Raw genomic sequence first — 16030 nt, forward strand, 5'->3', positions numbered from 1 at the left:
CAATTTACCCAGGATTGAGAGGTCTCCAAGGACAAAGGACATTCAGTTTTAAACTTCTAGGCAAGCCAGAATACTTCTAGGAGGATTGGGCCTTTGTACCTACCTCCCAAGTTGACTGGTCACTGGATGCAGGCTTTCCTTGGGAGGGGCCTTAATCCTGGGTGACTCAGTTCCCTCAGCATCCCTGCTCAGTGGTTCGGTCACGTCCGACTGTTTTTTGCATTCCCACCAACAGTGTAAGAGGGTTCCCTTTTCTCCACACCCTCTCCAGCATTTCTTGCTTGTAGACTTTTGGATAGCAGCCATCCTGACTGGCGTATAATGGTACCTCATTGTGGTTTTGATTTGCATTTCTCTGATAATGAGTGATGTTGAGCATCTTTTCGTGTGTTTGTTAGAAGAATGGAACTGGAGGAATCAATCTGCCCGACTTCAGACTCTACTACAAAGCCACAGTCATCAAGACAGTATGGTACTGGCACAAAGACAGAAATATAGATCAATGGAACAGAATAGAAAGCCCAGAGATAAATCCACGAACCTATGGTCACCTTATCTTAGACAAAGGAGGCAAGGATATACAATGGAAAAAAGACAACCTCTTTAACAAGTGGTGCTGGGAAAACTGGTCAACCACCTGTAAAAGAATGAAACTAGAACACTTTCTAACACCATACACAAAAATAAACTCAAAATGGATTAAAGATCTAAATGTAAGACCAGAAACTATAAAACTCCTAGAGGAGAACATAGGCAAAACACTCTCCGACATAAATCACAGCAGGATCCTCTATGACCCACATCCCAGAATTTTAGAAATAAAAGCAAAAATAAACAAATGGGACCTAATGAAACTTAAAAGCTTTTGCACAACAAAGGAAACTATAAGCAAGGTGAAAAGACAGCACTCAGATTGGGAGAAAATAATAGCAAACGAAGCAACAGACAAAGGATTAATCTCAAAAATATACAAGCAACTCCTCCAGCTCAACTCCAGAAAAATAAATGACCCAATCAAAAAATGGGCCAAAGAACTCAACAGACATTTCTCCAAGGAAGACATACAGATGGCTAACAAACACATGAAAAGATGCTCAACGTCCGACTGTTTGAGACTGCATGGACTGCAGCCGGTCAGGCTCCTCTGTCCATGGAATTTTTCTAGGCAAGAATGCTGAAATGAGTTGCCATTTCCTACTGAAGGGGATCTCCCTGATCCAGGGATTGAACCCATGTCTGCTGCATTGGCAGGAGGATTCTTTACCACTGAGTCACCTATAAACTTACCAAGGGCAATTTCTGGGGAAGGGTTAGATTTTGAGCAGTTAGTCAGCAGCAGGCAACATTCTTGGGAACTGGGGAGCATGTGCTTAATCATAAATGGAAGAATCTGAGGAATACACCAGAGCAACTACTACAATATATAAAACTAAAATAGTGTTTCAGGGAAAAATATCTACTCCTGCCATGGATGGTATATTCTGATATTTTCTAATCTAAGCCATTACAAAATATACTGGCCCTCTAGTTCAGTCGCTCAGTCATGTCTGACTCTGCAACCCCATGGACTACAGCACACCAGGCCTCCCTGTCCATAACCAACTCTCAGAGCTTACTCAAACTCATGTCCATTGAGTCAGTGATGCCATCCAACCATCTCATCCTCTGTTGTCCCCTTCTCCTCCCGCCTTCAATCTTTCCCAGCATCAGGTTCTTTTCAAATGAGTCAGCTCTCTGCATCAGGTGGCCAAAGTATTGGAGTTTCAGCTTCAATATCAGTCCTTCCAATGAACACCCAGGACTGATCTCCTTTAGGATGACTGGTTGGATCTCCTTGCAGTCCAAGGGACTCTCAAGAGTCTTCTCCAAGGGTGTGGAGAAAAGGGAACCCTCTTACACTGTTGGTGGGAATGCAAACTAGCACAGCCGCTATGGAGAACAGTGTGGAGATTCCTTAAAAAGCTGGAAATAGAACTGCCATATGACCCAGCAATCCCACTTCTGGGCATACACACCAAGGAAACCAGATCTGAAAGAGACACGTGCACCCCAATGTTCATCGCAGCACTGTTTATAATAGCCAGGACATGGAAGCAACCCAGATGCCCATCAGCAGACGAATGGGTGAGGAAGCTGTGGTACATATACACCATGGAATATTACTCAGCCATTAAAAAGAATTCATTTGAATCAGTTCTAATGAGATGGGTGAAACTGGAGCCCATTATACAGAGCGAAGTAAGCCAGAAAGATAAAGACCATTACAGTATACTAACACATATATATGGAATTTAGAAAGATGGTAACGATAACCCTATATGCAAAACAGAAAAAGAGACTCAGATGTATAGAACAGACTTGTGGACTCTGGGAGAAGGCGAGGGTGGGATGTTTCAAGAGAACAGCATTGAAACATGTATATTATCTAGGGTGAAACAGATCACCAGCCCAGGTTGGGTGCATGAGACAAGTGCTCGGGCCTGGTGCACTGGGAAGACCCAGAGGGATCGGGTGGAGAGGGAGGTGGGAGGGGGGACCGGGATGGGGAATACATGTAAATCCATGGCTAATTCATTTCAATGTATGACAAAACCCACTACAATATTGTAAAGTAATTAGCCTCCAACTAATAAAAATAAATGAAAAAAAAAAGAGTCTTCTCCAATACCACAGTTCAAAAGCATTAATTCTTCAGCACTCAGTTTTCTTTATAGTCCAACTCTCATATCCATACATGACCACTGGAAAAACCATAGCCTTGACTAGACAGACCTTTGTTGGCAAAGGAATGTCTCTGCTTTTTAATATGCTGTCTGTGTTGGTCATAACTTTTCTTCCAAGGAGTAAGCGTCTTAATTTCATGGCTGCAATCACCACCTGCAGTGATTTTGCAGCCCCCCAAAATAAAATCTGCCACTGTTTCCACTGTTTCTCCATCTATTTGTCGTGAATTGTGGACTGGATGCTATGATCTTTGTCTTCTGAAGGTTGAGCTTTAAGCCAACTTTTTCACTCTCCTCTTTCACTTTCTTCTAGAGGCTCTTTAGTTCTTCTTCACTTTCTTCCACAAAGGCCCTCTGAACTAGCACTTCACAAAAGAAGATACTTAAGTGGCCAATAAACAGATGAAAAAGTTCTCAACTTCATGAGTTATCAGAGAAATGCAAATTTAAAACCATAACACAATAACACTATGTGCGTGCACACGCATGCTGTTGCTTCCGTTGTGCCCGACTCTTTGCCACCCTGTAGACTGCAGCCCAACTGGCTCCTCTGTCCACGGGATTCTCCAGGCAAGCATACTGGAATGGACTGCCATGCCCTCCTCCAGGGGGTCTTCCCAACCCAGGGACTGAACCCATGGTTCTTATGTCTCCTGCACTGGCAAGCAGCTTCTTTACCACTAGCACGGCCTGGGAAGCCCGCAGTACCACTGTATATCCTGTCAAATGGCTAAACTGAGGAAAACAATGCCAATTGTTAGCAGAGATATGGAGGAACTGTAATTTTCACATATTATGGGAGTATAAATTCTCACAAGGCAGAAACAACTATTTAGCATTATCTACTAAAGTTTAGCAAACATACACTTCGACTCAGCAACCGAGCTCCAAGGTATAATACATACTGGACAGAAATGTACATATGGTCATGAAAAAAATGTCCCAGAATGGCCATAGAGCTGAGGCAATTCCTATTTTCCAAAGATGGCTATAAAAAACTTTTCTGTCACATATGCTTCCCTATAATGGAACCTAGAGACTCTTCACTAGGAGAGGTAGGATCTGTGCCTCTTTTCTTGGAACCTAGGCAGGCTTGTGGCTCATTTGGAATGATAGAATGGTGTGGAGATGATGCCGTGTGACTTCCAAAGTTAAGTCAATGGAGGGTAGAAGAATATGCTCCCCAATAGTGTGCCACTTGGCATTAGGATTCTTTGAGCTGAAGGCGACTGAGAAAAAAGCAAACGTAAGAAGCGCTCTCTGCCTTCCTCAGACTTTGTACGACATAACTGTATAATGATGCCCCCCTTCTCTGCTCTGACAGGAAGAACAGAAGTGAATCCTCAGAGACAACAGTAGACTCAGAAGTCCAGCCCTTATCTTCCACTAGTTCCCCCATATATTTACCTTCCCACACTTTGCTGTCCTAGAAACTTAAAATTCTTTTCATTTGTCTTGTCACTTCCCTGAAAAGTTATTGCTTTTTGGCTAAGGCACTATACAAGCCCAAGTTTTCACTGCTCTTTGTGTTACTCATCATGGAGAGTTCCCATGTGTTTGCGAAGCATATGTGAATACACTTTTGTTTTTCTCTGTTTATCTGTTTTTGTTTTATTTTTTTGTCAGTCTAATTTATAGAAATGGCAACCCACTCCAGTCTTCTTACCTGGAAACTCCAGAGGAGCCTGGCAGGCTACAGTCTATGGGGCCGCAGAGAGTCGGACACGACTGAATGCACATACACGGAGTGCGGAGCAGGGGTAAAGAATCTTTACCAGCGCAGGAAATGCAAAAGATGAGGGTTTGATCCCTGAGTTGGGAAGATTCCCTGGAGTAGGAAATGACAGCTCATTCCAATATTCGCGCCTGCAGAATCCCATGGACAGAGCAGCATGGCCATCTACAGTTCATGGGATTGCAGAGTTGGACACAACTGAGCACATACACTCAAAACCAATGAACCTAAGATGGGCAGAGGCAAATCAGTTATCCTGTTTTACAGTAGAAAAAGACATGGAGCTTCTTCCTTGTTCCTGGGGACACTCATGCTTGGAATGAGTGTTCTCACTCATGTTTTGAGCCTTTGTGTAAGAAGTCCATCTGCCCTGAGGCCACCAAGCTGTGAGGAAGTCAGACGACTAGCAGAGTTCACACAGAGGTGACCCAAATGGCAGTAGTCAGTCTTAGTGTCCTTTTAGCCCAGGTGCCATATATATGCTGGTGCCCCTGCCAACTCACCCACAACCACTGACTCTTCAGCTGAAGGTCCAGACTTCACTGCAGCAGAGATCAGCCATCTCTACAGAACCCTTTACAAATCCCCTAACTCACAGAATCCTTGAGCATGGTAAAACAGCCATTCTTTTACATCATTATCTGTAATGGCCCCAAACCGAAAACAACGCAGATGTTCATTAACAGTTGAACAGATAAGTTGCAGTATATTCATATAGTGAAATACTCTATGGGAATGAGAGCTACTGATACACACAACTACATGGATGAGTTTCACAAATACAAGGCTGAGCAAAAGAAGCACCATACAAAAGAACACACACTGTAAGATTTTATTCCAATGAAACTCCAAGAAGACAAAATGTTACATTTAGTGCTAGAAAGCAGGCTAGCCGTTAGCTTTGGAGACGGGCAGGGACTGGGAGGGTGTGGAGTAGGGTTTCTGTTTCTTCACGTTAGGCTGGCTATACTGGTGTGCCCATTCTGTAAAAATTTATTGAATTCAACAGTTTTTAAATTTTTATTTTTTGATCACGCAGTGTGGCTTGTGAGATCCTAGTTCCCTGACCTGGGAGTGAACCTGGACCCTGGGCGGTGAGAGCAGAGTCCTAACCTGGACCCCCAGGTAGTTTCTGAGCTCGACATTTGTTTTTTTTTCTGAAGTCCGACACTTAACAAAAAAAATTTTTTTTGGCTACACCACGCTGTATGTGGGATCTTAGTTCCCCAACTAGGGACTGAACCTGGGCAGAAGCATAGAATCTTAACCACTGGACGGCCAGAGAAGTCCCTGGAGTTCAACATTGTTTTGTGTGTTCACTTTTATTTTATACTTCAGGAACATTTTAAAAGATGCCAGCCATGATACACAGATTGATCTCTCAACAGGCAAACAGATTACAACTCACAGTTGGGATTGTATGGGACAGTGGCTGGAGGTGATTTTGCCTCAGATAGTCAGATGGGTATCTCAGATCAGCTGTTCGTGAATAAGCATCCTTAACATACAGCTTCCTGCATACCAGAACCAGCTGCAGGCTGCCGCTGCTGACAAAGCCTCCAGGCAAGACTATCCTTTTCTTTCAGACCAGGATTGAACTGGAATGTGAACCAAAAGAAGGCAGAAATATCTTGGTGTTTTAAGAAGATGGACTCAAATATTTGACAACATGCAGCAGGTTAGGTTAACCTTACTAAAAACTTTCTTTAGTACTCATTCTGTGCTCGAATTTTATGTGTACAATTTTATCTATCATCAGAACAAACCTATGAAGTATCTTAGTTACTGGGATTCTTTCTATTTCTAAAGGAGAGGGAATTAAGAACTGGAGAAGTTAAACAACCTACTGGAGTTCTCAGTATTTATAAATATCTAAGGGTGAAGTCTGCCATATTACTGTATTTTTTAAGTTGCCTAAATACATGGGCAAACTTCACATTGAAGACTGGGAGGGATGGAAGTAGTCAGCCAAAAATAAAAGGAAGAGCTTACTGACACTGCTAAAGAGCCTTGGCCAAGGGCAAAGCTGGGTTCAGAACACATAAATCTAGGGTTTGAGTTTCATCTCTCTGTGACTCATCTTTGACTGAGCTGAGTCACTTCAGTTTTTCCTTTTATATTATTGTGTTTGCTTTTCTCCTACAGGTCGCTGTTTTAAGATAAAGAATTGAGCTCTTTGCCCTTTTAGATCTTTGTTTGACTAGTTTCTTTGTATAATTCAGGTCTCTGGTCAAATGCTACCTCCTCAGAAAGCCCTGTCCTAAACACCTTGTCTAAAACACCCTCCTTGTCACTCTCTTGCTCTTTTTTCTTTTAAATTATTTTTTAGTTTTCTTCTAAGCAATTTTCAATACTTAAAACCATAGTATATACTTATTTATTTCCTGTCTCCTCCACTATAATGTGAGCTTCTCGAGGACAAAGATTTATCTGCTTTGTTCATACAAACCCGCAGTGCCTAGAATAGTGCCTGGAAGGAATGTAGCAGATGCTCAGTTATTAATAATAGAGGGGGAGGAAGGAAGGAAGAGAGGGAGGCGGGGAGGGACTTGTATAAAGACATTTGAGGACTTTGAAATGGTACTTGGTGATTAACACTATATTGTACTACTGTAGAGATAAACCTCCCAAAATCTCAGTAGCTTGACACAAAAAGCTTACTTCCCCCTCACAAAAATAGTCTAATGCAGATGTTTCTAGTTGGGATCCAGGCTCCTCCCACATTCCAAAGATGTCTCCCAATGTTGTCCTGGGGGTTACCTCCCCTCCTGTCAGCTGGGAGGGTCCAAGGGCATGGAGGACAATGCAGAGATGTTTAATGGGCCAGTCTTGGAAGTACTACATATCACTTTTGACCGCGCGTGTGTGTGCGTGTGCATGTGTGTGTATGTGTGTGTGTGCGCGCGTGTGCTCAGTTGCGTCCAACCCCATGGATTGTAGCCTGCTAGGCTCCTCTGTCCATGGAATTCTCCAGGCAAAGTGAGTTGTCATTCCTCTCCAGGGGATCTTCCCCACCCAGGGAACCCTAGTCTCTTGCATCTCCTGCATTGGTAGGTGGATTCTTTACCATTAGCGCCACCTTCAGTTCTGTTCAATTCAGTAGCTCAGTCATCTCTGACTCTGTGACCCCACGAATCGCAGCACGCCAGGCCTCCCTGTCCATCACCAACTCCCGGAGTCCACTCAAACTCATGCCCATCGAGTCGGTGATGCCATCCAACCATTTCATTCTCTGTCGTCCCCTTCTCCTCCTGCCCCCAATCCCTCCCAGCATCAGGGTCTTTTCCAATGCGTCAACTCTTCGCATGAGGTGGCCAAAGTATTGCAGCTTCAGCTTCAACATCAGTCCTTCCAATGAATATGCAGGACTGATTTCCTGTAGGATGGACTGGTTGGATCTCCTTGCAGTCCAAGGGACTCTCAAGAGTCTTCTCCAACACCACAGTTCAAAAGCATCAATTCTTCAGCGCTCAGCTTTCCTCACAGTCCAACTCTCACATCCATACATGACCCCTGGAAAAACCATAACCTTGACTAGACAGACCTTTGCTGGCAAAGTAATGTCTCTGCTTTTTAATATGCGATCTAGGTTGGTCATAACTTTCCTTCCAAGGAGTAAGCATCTTTTTTTTTTTCCATTTATTTTTATTACTTGGAGGCTAATTACTTTACAGCATTGCAGTGGTTTTTGTCATACATTGAATTACCCATGGATTTACATGTATTCCCCATCCCGGTCCCCCCTCCCACCTCCCTCTCCACCTCATCCCTCTGGGTCTTCCCAGTGCACCAGGCCTGAGCACTTGTCTCATGTATCCAACCTGGGCTGGTGATCTGTTTCACCCTAGATATACGTGTTTTGATGCTGTTCTCTTGAAACATCCCACCCCCGCGTTCTCCCATAGAGTCCACAAGTCTGTTCTATACATCTGAGTCTCTTTTTCTTTTTTTGCATATAGGGTTATCGTTACCATCTTTCTAAATTCCATATATATGTGTTAGTATACTGTATTGGTCTTTATCTTTCTGGCTTACTTCGCTCTGTATAATGGGCTCCAGTTTCACCCATCTCATTAGAACTGATTCAAATGAATTCTTTTTAATGGCTGAGTAATATTCCATGGTGTATATGTACCACAGCTTCCTCATCCATTCATCTGCTGATGGGCATCTAGGTTGCTTCCATGTCCTGGCAATTATAAACAGTGCTGCGATGAACATTGGGGTGCACGTGTCTCTTTCGGATCTGGTTTCCTCAGTGTGTATGCCTAGAAGTGGTATTGCTGGGTCATATGGCAGTTCAGTAAGCATCTTTTAATTTCATGGTTGCAATCATCATCTGCAGTGATTTGCAGCCCCCCAAAATAAAGTCTGACACTGTTTCCACTGTCTCCCCATCTATTTCCCATGAAGTGATGGGACCAGATGCCATGATCTTAGTTTTCTGAATGTTGAGCTTTAAGCCAACTTTTTCACTCTCCTCTTTCACTTTCATCAAGAGGCTTTTTAGTTCATCTTCACTTTCTGCCATAACCTTACTTGGATGCAGTCTCAAAAATGACAGAACGATCTCTGTTCGTTTCCAAGGCAAACCATTCAATATCACAGTAATCCAAGTCTATGCCCCAACCAGTAACGCTGAAGAAGCTGAACAGTTCTATGAAGACCTACAAGACCTTCTGGAACTAACACCAAAAAAAGATGTCCTTTTCATTATAGGGGACTAGAATGCCAAAGTAGGAAGTCAAGAAACACCTGGAGTAACAGGCAAATTTGTCCTTGGAGTACAGAATGAAGCAGGGCAAAGGCTAATAGAGTTCTGCCAAGAGAACGCACTGGTCCTAGCAAACACCATCTTCCAACAACACAAGAGAAGACTCTATACATGGACATCACCAGATGGCCAACACCAAAATCAGACTGATTATATTCTTTGCAGTCAATAATGGAGAAGCTCTATATAGTCAGTAAAAACAAGACCGGGAGCTGACTGTGGCTCAGATCATGAATTCCTTATTGCCAAATTCAGACTGAAATTGAAGAAAGTGGAGAAAACCACTGGACCATTCAGGTATGACCTAAATCAAATCCCTTATGACTATACAGTGGAAGTGAAAAGTAGATTTAATAGATCTGATAGACAGAGAGCCTGATGAACTATGGATGGGGGTTCGTGACAATGTACAGGAGACAGGAATCAAGACCAGCCCTTTCTTTGCAAAAAAGCAAAACGGCTGTCTGAGGAGGCCTTACAAAGAGCTATGAAAAGAAGAGAAGCGAAAAGCAAAGGAGAAAAGGAAAGATATTCCCATTTGAATGCAGAGTTCCAAAGAATAGCAAGGAGAGATAAGAAAGCCTTCCTCAGTGATCAGTGCAAAGAAGTAGAGGAAAACAACAGAATGGGAAAGACTAGAGATCTCTTCAAGAAAATTAGAGATACCAAGGGAACATTCATGAAAAGATAGGCTCCATAAAGGACAGAAATGGTATGGACCTAACAGAAGCAGAAGATATTAAGAAGAGGTGGCAAGAATACACAGAAGAACTGTACAAAAAAGATCTTCATGACCCAGATAATCACAATGGTGCAATCACTCACCTAGAGCCAGACATCCTGGAATTTGAAGACAAGTGTGCCTTAGAAAGCATCACTATGAACAAAGCTAGTGGGGGTGATGGTATTCCAGTTGAGCTATTTCAAATCCTGAAAGATGATGCTGTGAAAGTGCTGCACTCAATATGCCAGCAAATTTGGAAAACTCAGCAGTGGCCACAGGACTGGAAAATGTCAGTTTTCATTCCAATCCCTAAGAAAGGCAATGCCAAAGAATGCTCAAGCTACCACACAATTGCACTCATCTCACACGCTAGTAAAGTAATGCTCAAAATTCTCCAAGCCAGGCTTCAGCAATACGTGAACCGTGAACTTCCATATGTTCAAGCTGGTTTTAGAAAAGGCAGAGGAACCAGAGATCAAATTGCAAACATCCACTGGATCATCGAAAAAGCAAGAGAGTTCCAGAAAAACATCTATTTCTGCTTTATTGACTATGCCAAAGCCTTTGACTGTGTGGATCACAATAAACTGTGGAAAATTCTGATAGAGATGGGACCAGACCACCTGACCTGCCTCTTGAGAAACCTATATGCAGGTCAGGAAGAAACAGTTAGAACTGAACATGGGAAAAAAAAAAAAAAAGAACTGAACACGGAACAACAGACTGGTTCCAAATAGGAAAAGGAGTACGTCAAGGCTGTATATTGTCACCCTGCTTATTTAACTTATATGCAGAGTACATCATGAGAAACGCTGGGCTGGAGGAAGCACAAACTGGGATCAAGATTGTTGGAAGAAATATCAATAACCTCAGATATGCGGATGACACCACCCTTACGGCAGAAAGTGAAGAAGAACTAAAGAGACTCTTGATGAAAGTGAAAGAGAGAGTGAAAAAGTTGGCTTAAAGCTCAACATTCAGAAAACTAAGATCATGGCATCCGGTTCCATCACTTCATGGCAAATAGATGGGGAAACAGTGGAAAGAGTGGCTGACTTATTTTTCTGGGCTCCAAAATCACTGCAGATGGTGATTGCAGCCATGAAATTAAAAGACGCTTACTCCTTGGAAGAAAAGTTATGACCAACCTAGATAGCATATTATAAAGCAGAGACATTACTTTACCAACAAAGGTCTGTCTGGTCAAGGCTATGGTTTTTCCAGTGGTCATGTATGGATGTGAGAGTTGGACTGTGAGGAAAGCTGAGTGCCGAAGAACTGATGCTTTTGAACCATGGTGTTGGAGAAGACTCTTGAGAGTTCCTTGGACTGCAAAGAGATCCAACCAGTCCATCCTAAAGATCAGTCCTGGGTGTTCATTGGAAGGACTTATATTGAAGCTGAAACTCCAATACTTTGGCCACCTGATGTGGAGAGCTGATTCATTTGAAAAGATCCTGATGCTGGGAAAGAATGAGGGCAGGAGGAGAAGGGGATGACAGAGGATGAGATGGCATCACTGACTCGATGGATGTGGGTTTGGGTGGATTCCGGGAGCTGGTGATGGACAGGGAGGCCTGGCGTGCTATGGTTCATGGGGTCGCAAAGAGTCGGACATGACTGAGCGACTGAACTGAACTGATTGTGGTTTGCTCAGTCACTAAGTCATGTTCAGCTTTTTGATCCCCATGGACTGCAGCATGCAAGGCTTCCCTGTCCTTCACTATCCCCAGGAGCTTGCTCAAACTCATGTCCATCGAGTTGGTGATGCCATCCAACCATCTCATCCTCTGTTGTCCTCTTCCCCTCCTGCTTTCAGTCTTTCCCAACATGAGGGACTTTTGCAATAAGATGACTCCTTGCATCAGGTGGCCAAGGTATTCAGCTTCAGCATCAGTCCTTCCAGTGAATATTCAGGGTGGTTTCCAGATTTTATGAACACAAATATATAGTAATGAATGATTTTACTCTGAACTCTTTATTCATAGATATCTAACACAGACTAACTTATTCAACCACAGTGCAGAGATTAGCTAGCTGTTTACCCAACCCGCTTCCTTCTCCACCTACACACACACCTGAACTATGTTTCTAAACCTTCCTTGTCCTTAGGTATGCCTAGTGGATGGGGTCAAAGGGGTCTTCCCAGGTGGTGCTGGAGAGGAGAATGAAAAAAGCTGGCTTAAAACTCAACATTTTTAAAGAAATGTTGAGAAACATGAAAACACTTGTACTTTATAAGAATTGAACTAAAATTCCAACTTCAACTACAAAGTATAAGTTTTTGAATCCTAGGAATTATATTTTGCAATATTGAATCTTTTGATTTCCTTTAGGATTAACTAGTTTTATCTCCTTGTTGTCCAAGGGACTCTCAAGAGTCTTCTACAGCACTGAAATTCAAAAGCATCAATTCTTCAGTGCTCAGCCTTCTTTATGGTCCAACCCTCATATCCATACATGACTACTGGAAAAACCATAGCTTTGGCTATAAGGACCTTTGTCAGCAAAGTGATGTCTCTGCTTTTTAATACAGTGTCTAGATTTGTCATCGCTTTTCTTCCAAGTGGCAAGTATCTTTTCATTTCATGGCTGCAGTCACCATCCACAGTGATTTTGGAACCCAAGCAAATAAAGTCTGTCACTGTTTTTATTTTTTCCCCATCTATTTGCCACGAAGTGATGGGACCAGATGCCATGACCTTAGTTTTTTTGAATGTTGAGTTTTAAGCCAGCTTTTTCACTCTCCTCTCCAGCACCACACGGGAAGACCCCTTTGACCCCATCCACTAGGCATACCTAAGGACGAGGAAGATTTGGAAATATAGTTCAGGTGTGTGTGTAGGTAGAGAAGGAAGCAGGTCTGGTAAACAGTTAGCTAATCTCTGCCACTGTGGTTGAAAGTTACTCTGTGTTAGATATCTATGAATAAAGAATTCAGAGTAAAATCATTCATTACTGTATATTTGTGTTCATAAAACCTGGAAACCACTTATTTCAGAGAATTCCAAAGTCTCTATGATAAAACCATTCTTTATACTTGAGAGCTGCCGTTTATATATTCTCTCGGGAGAGGAAAGAAAGGAGAAACTTGATTTTTGTAAAAATTCCATTTGTATCTGAATTGCTTTACAAGACTGTGAAACATTTACATATAAACTATAGTTTTGACTTGATTACAAAACCTGCCAGAATTCCATTCAAAGGTATGGTTTTTCTAATAGTGTGGCTATAAACACTGCAAAATGCATTTCTGAGGGTTTGAAATCTTACCTTCTAGAAAGGAATGGATATTTCTAAAATTTCTAAATTCTAAGCTAGGCCCGGGTAAAGCCTGGAGTTTTCATTCAGATTGTCTTACCATATGTTTCTTTTATACTTTAATACTGCTTAAGACTAGAAGCTCCGGAAGAATGAGTTTCAGTCCATTGGTAAGAAGGATAGAAAAGTGGTGATAGGAAAAAACTAGCATTTGCTGAGGCTTATTTGTCAGGACTGTGCAAGGCACTGTGCCCACACATTTGACTTCCTTTAATCCTCACATCAACACTGCAAGGAAGGTAGTGATCCCAGTTTTATCCGTGAGGATCCTTTGTCTCTGGGAGGCTAACTCACTCACCTGTGGTCCCCAGCCAGGAAAGGACAAAGCTTGGATGTGAGTTGAGGTCTACCTGGCACCAAAACCTAGATTCTTGAATAGAGCAGACTGGAAAAGAGAATGAAAACGAAGAACTTGGGAGCCGAGCTAGAGACCAACACTAAGGATGTTTGAAATTTGATTCCTCAGTTCTTTCTTTCCTAAGAAATCCCTGGAGGTGATTTTTTTGACTGCCCCTCATAGCATAGCACGCGGGATCTTAGCTTCCTGTTGCTTAGTTGCTAAGTTATGTCTGACTCTTCACGGCCCCATGGACGGTAGCTCACCAGTCTCCTCTATTCAGGCAAGAATATTGGAGTGTGTTGCCATGTCCTCCTTCAGGGGATCTTCCCAATCCAGGGATCAAGTTGATCTTAGTTCCCTGACCAGATCACACCTATGCCCCTGCATAAGAGTACAGACTCTTAACCACTGGACCACCAGGGAAGTCTCCACAGAGGTGCTTAATTCCTTTGTATCTGTTAGCCACTAGCTCTGTAGAAAGACTGAAGTCACATGTAAGGTTAGAGCTTCAGATCTTAGTATCGGTTCTCTGATGTTTCTGGTCACTTACTGAAATCCCTCTGCAGGGGGTTTTTTCCAAACCAGTTGTCTATGGGAGCAATCAAGTTCCAACCTAGCTCTTGACTGGGAAGGTATGGCCACCTTGATCACATCTCCACGGGAAAAATGAAACTGATAGATTAAGGGAGGAATTCCAAGAATAACTTTGGCACTCGACCTAAGACTGGAAAACAATTTTCCTTCTCCTTTGGGCAGTGAAAATGCCTCAAGGACAGTAAAATATGCAGGCGAATCAGGCTGAGGGCCGTTTTTCCTCTTCTCTTCTGCCAGGGTCCATGTCTGTAAAACAGATGAACTGTTTGCTACCTTCCTGAGTTTTAACTCAGCTGTTTATAGCAAACCTGTACATATGCACATCGTAAAGTTAAAAATAAAGCCAAATAGCTAGACTTCAGAGTGGGAGAGACAAGAAAATACTTGTACTTTATAAGAATTAAACTAAAATTCCAACCTCAACTATCTAAGGTAAGTTTTTTGAATCCTAAGAATTATATTTTGCAATATTGAGTGTATCATTTTTTGAAAAAGCCACATCTTTTGAATATACTTGGGTTAACACTATTTTCAAATTATCTTTCTTACAGCCATTACATAGAATACAAAGAAGAGAAAGAAACAACAGTGCTAAAATGTATTCCCTGTAGATTGATACATTCTCTGTGGAATCTTTTTTGCAAAAGTGGAATATGGATTAAAGATTAAAGTGATGTACAAATGGTTATAATTCAAAGTGAAAGTGAAGTGAAAGCGTTAATCGCTCAGTCATGTCTGACTCTTTTATGATCCCACCAGGCCCTTCTGTCTGTGGCATTCTCCAAGAAAGAATACTGGAGTGGGAAACTACCCCCTTCTTTAGGAGATCTTTTCGACTCAGGGATTGAACTCATGTCTCCTGCCTTGCAGGCATATTCTTTACTGTCTGAGTCAACAGGAAAGCTCAACCAATGGTTATATTCAAATGTATTCTAAAATACATATAATTGCAGTAAGAGGTAAAGGAGTATGATGTATGTCATTTACAAATAGTTCAGGAAAAATAATTAATATTATGCATAATAAAGCATCCACATATATGTATTTATAGAGATAGTGAGTTATGAAACAAATGTAGGAAAATGATAAAAGTTGATAGATTCATTGTAATGTACTGATTGCTACTGACTTGTTCACTGTAAAATAGTTAATTTTATACTATGTGAGTTTCACCTCAATGGGGGGAAAAATGGATTTGAGTGAAGGTATAAAGGGTGTCTAGAATTTTTCTGTATTATTCTGCATTTCTGTATTATTCTGTATTTTCTGTAAGTATAAAATTATTTTTAATAAAAAGTTAAAGAAACCTATAGAAACTATAGTAAGTAGCTCAACTGAGAGAATTTACCTTGGAAATTAAATTAGTTACAGCGATGTTGAAGGTCTGAACAAAGCCAAGGGACGCTGAGGTACCGGAGGTGAAGCCTGCAGGTAGCATGTGCCATGTTTTAGGAGGGGCTCCAGAGAGCTACAGGAGTTCAGAGAGCTGGAACAAGTCTGAAGTCAGCCGCTCCTGCTGTCAGGGTAGAGGGGCGTGCGTGCTCCTCAGCCGTGTCCAGTCGTGTGACCCTTGGGACGGCAGCCCGCCAGGCTCCTGTGTCCAAGCGATTCTGCAGGCAAAGACCAAGGGGGCGCTGTGAGCCGAAGTCCGTCCTCCTCCTCCCGCCGTAAAGTCTCCCTCTCGGGCCCCTGCGCTCCCCTGGTAAAGAACACACCTGTCAATGCAGGAGACACAAGAGGTGTGGGTTTGGTCCCTGAGTCAAGAAGATCGCCCGGAGAACAGAAGGGCAACCCACCGCAGTATTCTTGCCTGGAGAAC

The sequence above is a fragment of the Odocoileus virginianus genome, chromosome 29, assembly GCF_023699985.2.
Source record: "Odocoileus virginianus isolate 20LAN1187 ecotype Illinois chromosome 29, Ovbor_1.2, whole genome shotgun sequence".
Taxonomy (NCBI): domain Eukaryota; kingdom Metazoa; phylum Chordata; class Mammalia; order Artiodactyla; family Cervidae; genus Odocoileus; species Odocoileus virginianus.